The sequence below is a fragment of the Salmo salar genome, chromosome 07 (genome assembly GCF_965601325.2).
Source record: "Salmo salar chromosome 07, fSalSal1, whole genome shotgun sequence".
NCBI lineage: Eukaryota > Metazoa > Chordata > Actinopteri > Salmoniformes > Salmonidae > Salmo > Salmo salar.
Window position 1 is genome coordinate 53,540,453 of NC_138297.1, and position 11,857 is coordinate 53,552,309.

General features: G+C 41.0%; 1 protein-coding gene across 2 annotated transcripts in view; it reads right to left on the minus strand.

The window, feature by feature from the left end:
• The window catches only part of LOC106609518 (sodium-coupled neutral amino acid transporter 4), a 33,290-nt gene extending 21,697 nt beyond the window's left edge, over positions 1–11,593 (minus strand). Inside the window, exon 1 of one of the 2 annotated variants that reach the window (XM_014208429.3) lies at positions 10,725–11,593. The gene's annotated coding sequence lies outside the window, so the exon portion shown is untranslated. Of the gene's footprint in view, positions 1–10,720 lie in introns of both variants that reach the window. The other variant, XM_014208432.3, reaches the window with a different exon arrangement.
• Positions 11,594–11,857: the final 264 nt, after the last annotated feature.

The window sequence follows — 11,857 nt, forward strand, 5'->3', positions numbered from 1 at the left end:
TGGTGGGTGGGACACAATGCATATAGCCCGGTTAGCCAATGTGCGGGAGCACTGGTTGGTCGGCCCAATTGAGGTAGTATGTACATGAATGTATAGTTAAAGTGACTGTTCATATATGATAAACAGAGAGTAGCAGCCCGTAAAAAGAGGGGTTGGGGGGGGGGGGGGGGGTTGCACACAATGCAAATAGTCCGGGTAGCCTGTTCAGGCTTGGGGGTAAAAACTGTTGAGAAGCCTTTTTGTCCTAGACTTGGCACTCCGGTACCGCTTGGCACTCCGGTACTGGGGTGGCTGGGGTCTTTGACAATTTTTAGGGCCCTCCTCTGACACTGCCTGGTGTAGAGGTCCTGGATGGCAGGCAGCTTTGCCCCAGTGATGTACTGGGCCGTACGCACTACCCTCTGTAGTGCCTTGCGGTCAGAGGCCGAGCAATTGCCGCAACCTGCTCCACTACAGCCCCGTCGATGAGAATGGGGGCGTGCTCGGTCCTCCTTTTCCTGTAGTCCACAATAATCTCCTTAGTCTTGATTACGTTGAGGGATAAGTTGTTATTCTGGCACCACCCGGCCAGGTCTCTGACTTCCTCCCTTAACAGTCCAACTTTGTAACCCCCCTCACACACACACACACACACACACACACACACACACACACACACACACACACACACACACACACACACACACACACACACACACACACACACACACACACACACACACACACACACACACACACACATACACACACACACTATACACAGAGAAACTTCTAAATCAGACATATGAAATGCTTCTTTTGAGTCCACAACCAACCTCCACATTTTCTGAAATAAAATAAATATTAGTGAAAGTATTGTCTGGTCCACACCTGTTACAGCAGAGAGTATTGTCTGGTCCACACAACACATCTGCAGAGGCAGAGCAGTACAGTCACAAAACATCACTCACACATACAGATCTAAAATCTCCACAGAATAACCTAAATAACATGTCGTATATTCACATGTAGTATTTGTAATTAGTTACAAGTTAAGAGACAAAACAAACCAATTTTGCAAGTAAGTTATCTCAACCATTCAAAGACTGAGTCAGTCAAGATGGTCCAAAGCTGGAAGATATGTCAACTCCATCTATACCCCAACCATCACTCACGGAAAATGATCTGCTACTAAGGACCAATAGACCGAAAACACAAACAAAAATACTCTTCTATGCTACCATTGGCAATGCATCACCACTATGGCAAATTACATGGAAAATATCCGGCCTATTCAGAGTTGAGTGCAATTTATAAAAAGAAGCTCAGAAATTCAATCAGCGCTCAATCAGAGTGAAATTTTAACGAGAAGGTAAGAGAAATGACTACAGGGAGAATGAAATGAAAAGGTTAATTCTAGTGAAAGTCCTACTGACCATGCCTGATATCTTCACAGATCTTCACAGACTTCCTTCTGGCTACGGGGCCATTCCTTCAAATGGCGTCACACTTCCGAAGTGCAAGGGGTTCACACCAAACAGTCTAATGTCTCTGAGCCAATCATGTGCTGTTCTAGACCTGCACAGGTCACACAGGAGAAGCGACTGACTGGACCAAGCCTGCTCCAGCCACTACTCAAACGCACAGAGACGTGCTTAGTCATTACAACACGAATTCTAAACTACAACACAAAAAGCCTTGACATCAACGTTATTAAGACAATAACTACTGCATTGGCTGAACATTTTAGAAGCCAGTGAAACATTCTAACCAAACATTGTTTTATCATGGCATTTTTCATGTCATATTACATCTCTCATACACAAGAAGATGCATATTTACTCGACCTCACGTGGATTGACCAGGGAAATAACAACAGCTTAGCCTCTGACCAGTTGCACTCCTTACCCCAGCTCTCAAGCATATACCTGGAGGAATATACAGTACCTAGCATTGTGGATAAGGGGCTATAAATAAGAGCCAATGTTTTCCTGCTGTATATCAGAAGTTTCAGCTCCATGGGCTGAATTTTCTATGGTATTTTTTTCAGTAATTTCAACTCTCTCTCCCTCTGTGAAGACCAAGAGCCAGATCCTTGCATTAACTGCATTACTGGAAGTACTTCAACTGTGGTCCCCCAAAAACCCACTGGACTGGAGGCAAATACTCCCCCTCCAACTTATTCACTTTTTACGAGGGGTCTCTGACGTCGACAGAGTAGGATCTGGCCTGTAGATGCCCTATAGTGGGGTTATTTCTGCAGGAGGAGACCCACAGGTTGGGTCAACAGCAGCTGGTAAACAGGGGTTGTCAATTACAGGTCAAGGGGCCTCCTGACCTCTCTTATCTTCCAAAACAAAAACACCAAACCAGTCCACTGGCATCAGCAGGTAACTGGAACAGCTGAAACACCATGTCACCACAATACTACAGGCATCTCCAATAAGGTGAATACAGGGTCCTGTCCCAAGAAAGACGCATGCACACCCACAAACTGTACACAGCACTCCAGTCACCAGACTCTTGCCAGTGCAGTCGTCCAACTAGCCTCATTCCAGCAGCCTCCACAGCTCTCTAACCAATTATAAAAAGCAGGAATTTTAAAGCAACCAAAATAAGTTGGTACCTCAGACGCCATGTGACTTGCTGCAAATATCTCCGGTAGGCGGTGAATGATTGGCCAGATGACATATCACCAGGAAGGTAATGGAAAGTCCCGCTTTTGTTGCGTCAAACAAACCAACATATCTTTCTGTCCAACATCAACATTGCTGGAAGAATGTCTGGGCCCTTACATCATAACAGTTTAGAATGTGTTGAGAGGCACATTTTCATCTTTGCTATGTAACTCTATGCTTACGTCTGGTGAACCATTAGCCTGTGTACTATCAGGTGTGTAACACTGGCATTCAAAAGCAAAGACGAATTGAACACAACGCTCCTTCTGGTAATCCCTCAAATGCTGAAAGGTCAATAAGGAATGAATACAGTGCAAGAGATACACCAGCCCTTCCACACCCTAGCTACGAACACAACAGGTGTAGACCTTACTGTGAAATGCTTACTTACAAGCCCTTAACCAACAATGCAGTTTTAAGAAAAATAGGAGTTAAGAAAAGATTGACTAAATAAACAAAAGTAAAAAATAAAAACAAGGCTACATACAGGGGTTACCGGTACCGAGTCAATGTGGGGGGCAACAGGTTAGTCAAGGTAATTGAGGTAATATGCACATGTAGGTAGGGGTAAAGTGACTATGCATTGAAAATAAGCAGCGAGTAGCGGGAGCGTAAAAAAAAAGAGGGGTCAATAGAAATAGTCCGGGTATAACATGACGTCGAAAAAGACTCAGGTTAGTGATCAGCTGACCACCTCAGGGTAGTTTAGGAGAAAGTCAAGGGTATCCTATCGCATGGCCTATCTATGAAGCACCGCCATGGAGAGACACATCGGTTCCCATTTTTACAGTATGACTCGGCCGGGGATTACATTGAAATCCCCACAATGTTTAGTAATTACTATTATCATTACCTATTAAAAGTGTCCTAACCACCCTGTCAGTCAAGTTGATACCCACAAATCAACTATTTAGATGTTGTCTGCACATGCAAGTTAATTATGAGTGGCATGTACATCTCTTTCTCTCTCACGGACGTGACACATTCCACATGTCCCCTCTCCGAGGCTCCCTGCCACAATTTCAGCTCCACCATAAATGCCTGGGTGTTATGGGAGCCCAGTTCAAGATGGGGTCGACTCGTGTAGCCTACTTTGAGATGCGTCCGATCAACTGCTTATCTACACTAGCTAATTACTATTATTGGCTGTGTGAGTCCTTGTATACATCTGTACAACTAGTAAAGCTTTGAATGTTGGCCACTGATCAGTTTTAAACACAATGTTGAATTTAGGTGTCACTTCTCCCCATTCAACTCGCAAGAATGGTTTCTGAACGTCAGGAACTCAAATTTGCAAATGCAGCATTTAGCTATTGACATAGAAATGGTTGCTTCATAACACTGCTGCTATTCACCTGTCCGGTATCAGTAAATACCAAGCGGTAATATTCTCTATTCTCAGCTCTCTCTCCATCCAAAAACTTGCAAGGTGTTTGGTTAGGCCTTTGCCAATATCATCTAACAAGTAGGTGTGTTCGCTAGCATTCCCACAGGTCAGAGCATGTGAGCTGGCGTCTATGGAGCTGAACATGTGGGTTGAGGGTAAGCTCCAAAACATGCAAATATTTCCATGAGGATCTCCATACAGATTGAATACAGCCAAATAGTGCATTTGTTAGCCTTGATGTCCACGTTAGCCAACAGTGCTGAGGTTTCGCTTCTACACTCTTAGAAAAAAGTTGCTAACTAGAACCTAAAACTGGTTCTTCGGCTGTCCACATAGGAGAACCCTTTGAAAAAACATTTTTCCACAGAGGGTTCTACATGGAACTCAGAAGGGTTCTACCTGAAACCAAAAAGTGTTATCCTATGGAGAGAGCCGAATAACAATTTTTTCTAAGAGTGTAGAGTACTAACTAGCCTACAACGCACAAGCATTATGCAAGTTGAACCAGAGAATAAAAATAGCCATGCAAGTTAGCCTGGACAACACAGGTGACCCTTGAGCACAAAAGGTAGCTTTAAGAACCAAATTAGCATTAAGGGCACAAGTTATCTTAAAGAACACATGTTAGCATTAAGCACAAGTTAGCCCAAAGAACACAAGTTAGCATTGAGAGAGCAAGATTGCCTCAAGAACACAGGTTAGCACTGAGAACACAGGTTAGCCTTAAGAACACAGGGTTGGATTCATCTGTGGGATTTGACTGAGAGCATAGCTGGACTGGAGTTGGAGAAATGATCTGATAGAGCCTGAGAGACTCCCATCAGGCCAAAGTCCACATAGTAACAGAGCTAAATATAAGCCATTCCTCAGAACCTCACATCTCTACACTAGCTGTGACATGACTGCCATGCTTTTACCACTTCATGCAACACTTACACCTGAATCTATCAAACCAATACAGTGCTGTAGAAGTGTTCAAGAGAACATCTGGTTTAGTCTAAAAGATCTTGGCATCCCATGTGAAAGTATTTATATCGTTCAAGTTCAATCTCTCAGTGAAATCTGCTAAGCATGAAAAACATGAGAATCTGACTGCCGATTGGGTACTTATCACAGTAGGAGGCCGATCCTTCTCTTGCTAGAACAAAAGACGTACCTTCTGTGTACTTGTAGAATCCCAATGGCTGGCGGTGGCCAACAACTTGACTTTGAGCCAATCAAAGAGCATAAACCTCCACGTGGTGGAGCCGACAGGAGTGACAATAAGAAGGAAAAAAGAGAGCTAATCCACACTTTTAATCAGAATTGTTCTACCTGAAACAATAAAGCTGCATAAAAAATAGAAAATCTAGAGCAAGTGTTTACATCTTTTACGTCTAGCTAAGGAGTTTTGTGCTTTTTTGGTAGGTTTGATAAATGTGCACTTGCTTATTAGTTAGCTAGCTGGCTAACGTTAGCTTGCTAAGTGAGCAAGGCAGTCACACACACTTCATATGAAACAAATGGGGTGGTAAGTGCAGCACAATACACACAACACTAACCAAGCATGCTACCAAGCCACTGTAGCTAGAAACATTATGATTAAATCACAAGGGATTTATTTCCATGAGGCAGCTGCCTGTAGCTGTTGAGAGCGAATGCAGTATCTTTACTTTACCTAGCTAGCACATCATGCTAACCATTTAGCTAACATTAGCCAGCTAGCTAAAACTGTATATATGGGCTGTATGCGATTATGGAGAGTAAATAAAACAATGTTTTGTAATCTTGCTAGCTAGTTATCTAGCTGTGGCCATCTGGCTAGTATCAACAAGGGGTTTTTACAACAATAGCAACATTAGCGCATCTAGCTAGCTAACATTGACTAGACAAAGCAACACACACAGACATGCATTGGCAAAAAATGCTACTGCCTCCTTCTGGTATGGTGTATTTTAATAAGGCTGAGTGGCTTACAACTTCAAGGTCTTTGCTGTCTGAACACAGAAGAGACTGACTGCCAACACTGTTCAGAGGCGCTAAGTACTGTCGGCAGGCAAACGTTTGACAATCCTACCGGTGTGTCTGAGCCATTAGGTATTTCAGAATTGGAGTTGGGATACGTACGACTCAGTGACCTTGTGATACATATTTCTTTGCTCAAGCCTTAGCATCAATACTGGCATTTATCATGCTGTACATACTTTTGTCAAAAAATAATGAATGTACATACTCATAACGATCTTGTGAAGGGTGTGGTGATATGTATTGGTCAGGTCAGCACAAGAGCCTGATAGTAATAGCAGGGCCTCATATAAGGTATAATTAAATACAACAATGTGTGACCAGGTTTGTGGTGAAGAGGATCACCCGAAGCATGGTCCCTGTGTGTTTGAGCTGGACCTCCGCAGTAAGATCTATTTTGTTGGCCTGATGGGGTTCAGGCTGTAGTCGTTGTTGCTTCCTGGTACTGTACATGGTCCGTCCTAACTTTGTTTGTGAACACTCTCCCCAGGTCCCCCATGTTCCGATGGTCTTATCAGTCCATATTGATCTGCCCATGGCTTTTGTTGGCTGATGACGAAGTTGCACTGCTTGACGTAGAACCACATCTGAGTGGCCTTGAATTTGCTAGGGGATGAGGGTGCTCCCGGGGCCAGATGAGGCCCTGCATGTCATTAGACACTTGCTCACTTGCGCAATTTTCGAGCCAGTACGTGCTGGCAACTGAGACATTTGAAACCGAGAGTCATCGAGCGATTTCTTCCTGTAAAACCTGCAAGGAAATCTCACAATCCAGCATAAACTGGAGTGGCAAATTCCTCCATGCTAGTTATTTACAGGAAGTAATCACTTGTAGAGTATCTCTGTTCCAAACCCATTGGCGAATTTGTGTGTGACTGGCTATCAGGCAAACTCTTAAAACCCTGAGCGGCCTCATGTGGTTGGCAGCTCCCAGCTCTAGTCTGGGACAGAATGGTCATTTAGAGATATGCCAGGTTCCTCCAGGGAAGGGGTGCACTATCAGGAAACCTGTTTTCCTTTCACTGCTTTATGACATTTTGAGAACTTGCCAAACTAAACATAGGTGGTGGAATAACGCTGGGAGAGACATTTGTGTAATTGTCCAGAGCGACTTACATTTTGTACCATTGGAAATGTCTGTTTTGACACTACGTAATTTCATTTAGTGGTCTTATCACTGTGCTACCTGAGTAAACCAAAGTCTTACATAAGATGATGTGATCTCATACGGTCCTCTATGTTGACAATCACCTAACCCTTTCGCCTTTGAATTTGATGCAATTCATCCATAATGCTAGCCAATGTTGTACACAATAATGTAGTGGTAAGAAAAAAGGTGGGTAAACTTTGATTACCAGTCGTGGAGAAAAAGTGAAGCTTCCTATTCTTTCAATGCATTTTTCCGCAAAAGGTGAATAAACTGTTGGGCAAAAAAAGGTGGATGAATTGTGTTTACCCTCCACTACATCACTGATGATTTTGATGCTACCAAAGGTAACACATTCCCAATTGAGTTCTGTGGAATGATTTGCAAAAGGTTGGCTAAATGCATGTGGCAGGACTTGGGTTGCATTACCTAATAGCATTGGGCACTAAATCAGCCAACACAGTTGCGTCATGTAAGAACTGTGAGATATGAGGCAGTTTTATGTCTGCATTATGCACCTTACCTGCTCTTAATGTACTGCATATAAAATGTATAGATGGTATAGAGATTTGACTATCAGCCTGCCTGAGGGGGCCATGAGCAAACTGGTTATGCAGTAGGATGTGGTATTACATAATGTGATTTATCAATGCAGGTTTGTCTCAGAGATAAGATCAATTATTAAGAGACCTGGTTCAAAGCCATTTCACAAAAATTAAAGCTAGTCTAAGAAATATTTCTTACCATTGCTAGTGCATGGCATATTTAAGTTCCATATTCTTATTGTTCAAACTATTTAGTCATTGCATTATACAACAGTAGTGGTAAAAATAGCCAGCCCTCACATTGTATGCTCTTCTCAGATTTCAACAGGACTTAGTGACAGTGTTTTAGAAAATCACCCCGAAATCCTTTGATTCCTTTGCGGAATAATAGTGGAATAGTGTTAATAGTAGCTGCCATGCACCACACACCTCAAACACGACTTTGCGACCGGCTTAAGGGAAAGTTTGCTCTGTTCCACACAGTCCCAATTGCATCAGCCGTCATTGCTCGAACATGAACAGCTCTGGGCTTTTTGACCTACATCTGTTCTGTCACTCAAGCCCCTGCATCACACACCTCATACTGACCAATGAAAAGAGCATGCCCATTTCTATATCTCCATTGACAGGTGTGTGCAGAGAAAAGGTGCCAGGGCCTGCCCCTGCATTTGAACACACCTGCACACTGCTGACATGAAAGTCTTTGACATAGAATGAACCCATTTTCTATTAGACCGTAAACAATGAAAGGTGTACTGTGTTCTCTGTAATAGCCTAGGCTTCTGACTGTCACCAAGTGGTTACATCTGTAGATTAGCTGTGAAATAAAGATTTTATCAAATGTGAAAAGCACTTCACATTTGCAAGTAATTTCCAATCTTTGTCTCTATAATTTGTGTTACCATTTGTGAGAATAAATAAAAAACACCACAAACCTTTACACTTTATTAATAGTTCTTTTGACAGGTGTCAAAAGAGACTTCAGATAGTTTACCCATATTACAAATGGACCTTATTTTATGGATACCTAGAAAACAGTCAGCAACCCAAGATGTGGATGGGATTTTACCAAGCAACAATTTAGTAACTGCATTACCTACCTAAAATTGCATTGTAAAGTTCAAAACAGGAACTGTACGAACCCTTTTGGCATGCTCTATATAACAGACCTGTATTATCGCTGTGCCACATTCGGAAGTTGGACATTTTGATTTAACTTCATGTCTAACTTCCTGAACCTTCACGCCATAAAAACATTTAACTAAACTGGGAAATTATGCTCCAATACTAGCCTATACGTGTGCTGCACTTGTAAACATCAGAATGTGTCTACATGTGTGTGAAACATTACCATTTAGGGACAAACTTGAAGTTAGGCCATCTGAATTTGGTTGCCCAACTCAAAACCAATATTACTTAAAATAATCCCATCTCACAGTAGTCTGCATGGCTACTATAAAAATATGTTACTGATGGCAAAGGTATCCTAATAATGCATGCCGTGTGAGTTCACCAGACAATATTTATATATATATATAGCCTATACGTGTGCTGCACTTGTAAACATCAGAATGTGTCTACATGTGTGTGAAACATTACCATTTAGGGACAAACTTGAAGTTAGGCCATCTGAATTTGGTTGCCCAACTCAAAACCAATATTACTTAAAATAATCCCATCTCACAGTAGTCTGCATGGCTACTATAAAAATATGTTACTGATGGCAAAGGTATCCTAATAATGCATGCCGTGTGAGTTCACCAGACAATATTTATATATATATATATATATATATATATATATATATATATATATATATATATATATATATATATATATATATCTTTCCCTGAATCACTTACTTTATTTCTATTTAAGATATGGCATGCCTAAGCCTCTGTTAAGGTAGGCTCACTAGGCTGATAATGTACAACCCTCCGTCAATGCTGGTACAGAGAGGCGATTTTTAAACCACAAGGATTTGAGAACCCTATGTACTTTTATAATATATCTAGGTTTACATATTCAAATAAAGTAGCAAATAAAGAGGTGGAATTAAATCTGAATATTCTCAAAGCATATCCCCATCAACGACATAAAGATAAAGAAAAATCTTAAGGGTTAAAATGACTTAACCCTTGAGGAATCTTTTTGAAATGCGCACCTCCCAAATCAACGAAAGAAGGCGGAAACAGTCTGTAGGCTAAACCACACACTCCAAAATACCTCGATTTCTCATTTAATTCAGATTCAGATATTTCCACTATATTTATAATTGTACAACTATTAAAACACACTTACAGAAATTATTATTCAAAATAACTATTGAACCTTTGTAAACTTTATAACTCCGACAGTGTCGTTGTAAAGGTTATCGAATGGTTAAAAATAGTAATTTTTACGTTCCTTTGTAGTATGCGAAATACACACGCGGGGCAGTTCCAAATATTGGAAGCAACTGCATTCTTTCTTCTCCAAAACACATCAAAATAATTACTTCATTTGGCAAGTAAGTGAATTACACATGTAATATCACTTACTGGCGTTATAAGAATAATTAACGGTCTACCATAGAAGATTTGCCCTTCATGTAGGCTACACGACACGTTATTTGCGCGAAAAACATTATTCTTTAACGTTCCGGCTACACCCAACACAGCAAATATACTCCAGGGATTATGACATTTGATCAGATGTCATGGCTAATACATAAGGTGTTTTAAATATCCATAGTTCATTTAAACGACACATGAATTGGCTAAACAGACTACCTGAGAGATTACATTTCAGCCTTGGTTAATTACTCTTGTAGATGTTTTGTCAATAATGTCAACATTAACCATTAGCTTTCCGGTGCGAATTGAAATGGGATACAGTGTTTCAAAATACCGACGTTGACAAACAAGTATGTAATACCTACACAACTACGGGAGAACATATACAGGCTAAACATTGGAAAAAAGCTTAAATGGGGACCTACCTACCTAAATTTTAATTGTTCGGGACTTCATAGGTGGAGGACAAGTAAGCGTAGTGAACACCAGTAAGGGAGACCCTTCCCATTTAACAACCGAGGGACACAGTGGAAATTTCCACCGTGTGATGGCAACTCTTCAAGCGTCATGTTTCACTACCAAGACACCCTCGGACTGAACGCAACCAATTGGCTGTTGCATCTCGCCCTCGTCGATAGGCAATGGCAGAACATGGAAGTTGTATGCTGTATGATGGACAGTGGCCGACTAAAATATGTAAAACGTAGGCAATATGAAGAGCAAAATTGATTTTGGAGCGCCTTCACGTTGATGTGTTATCTTTGTTGACATTTCACATTCTGTTTGTAGAGTAGACGCACTCAAGGAGTGGGCACGGTTACCATTGTTTGCGCGCGCTCTATAAAGTTTCCATAAGTCTTCAATTGTGGATGCATTTTCATTCAACACGTTCACTTTCAAATTAATTTCAGTTGGATAACTGATTAAAAAAGTAATTACTTGTATGAAATAATTGAACATGCAACAACCTACAGTGTTTTTCTAAAGATGTCTTGTCTTCGTAATCCTAGAACTCATTAGGGAAAGTGTTTTGCAGTTTATCACTGTAGGTCAGGCTATCCTGAAAATGAAGACAATGAGTTTATTACATGTTCATAACCCAGGTATCGTAATAATGCATTCAAAACAATTGCCATCTAGCCAGTCACCAAAATAAATAGTCCCGTGTGGCTCAGAGCAATAGTGTTTGCAACGCCAGGGTTGTGGGTTCGATTCCCACGGGGGACCAGTACGGAGAAAAAATGTATGAAATGTATGCATTCACTACTGTAAGTCGCTCTGGATAAGAGCGTCTGCTAAATGACAAATAAAAAATAAAAAAATCTGTCCAGTCACTATCATTTCAGGTTAAATGTTGATATTGGACAAGTAGCTTAATTATGTTTGCATTTTGGTAGGCCGTAATTGTAAAAAATAATTTGTTCTTAACTGACTTGCCTAGTTAAAATAAAGGTTAAATACAAAAAATATTAAATAAATACGCTCGCTCCACTTTACAACAGCTTATGAATGGTTTAATATATGTGTAATATATACAGCCACAAAGATCTCATAAAGGCATG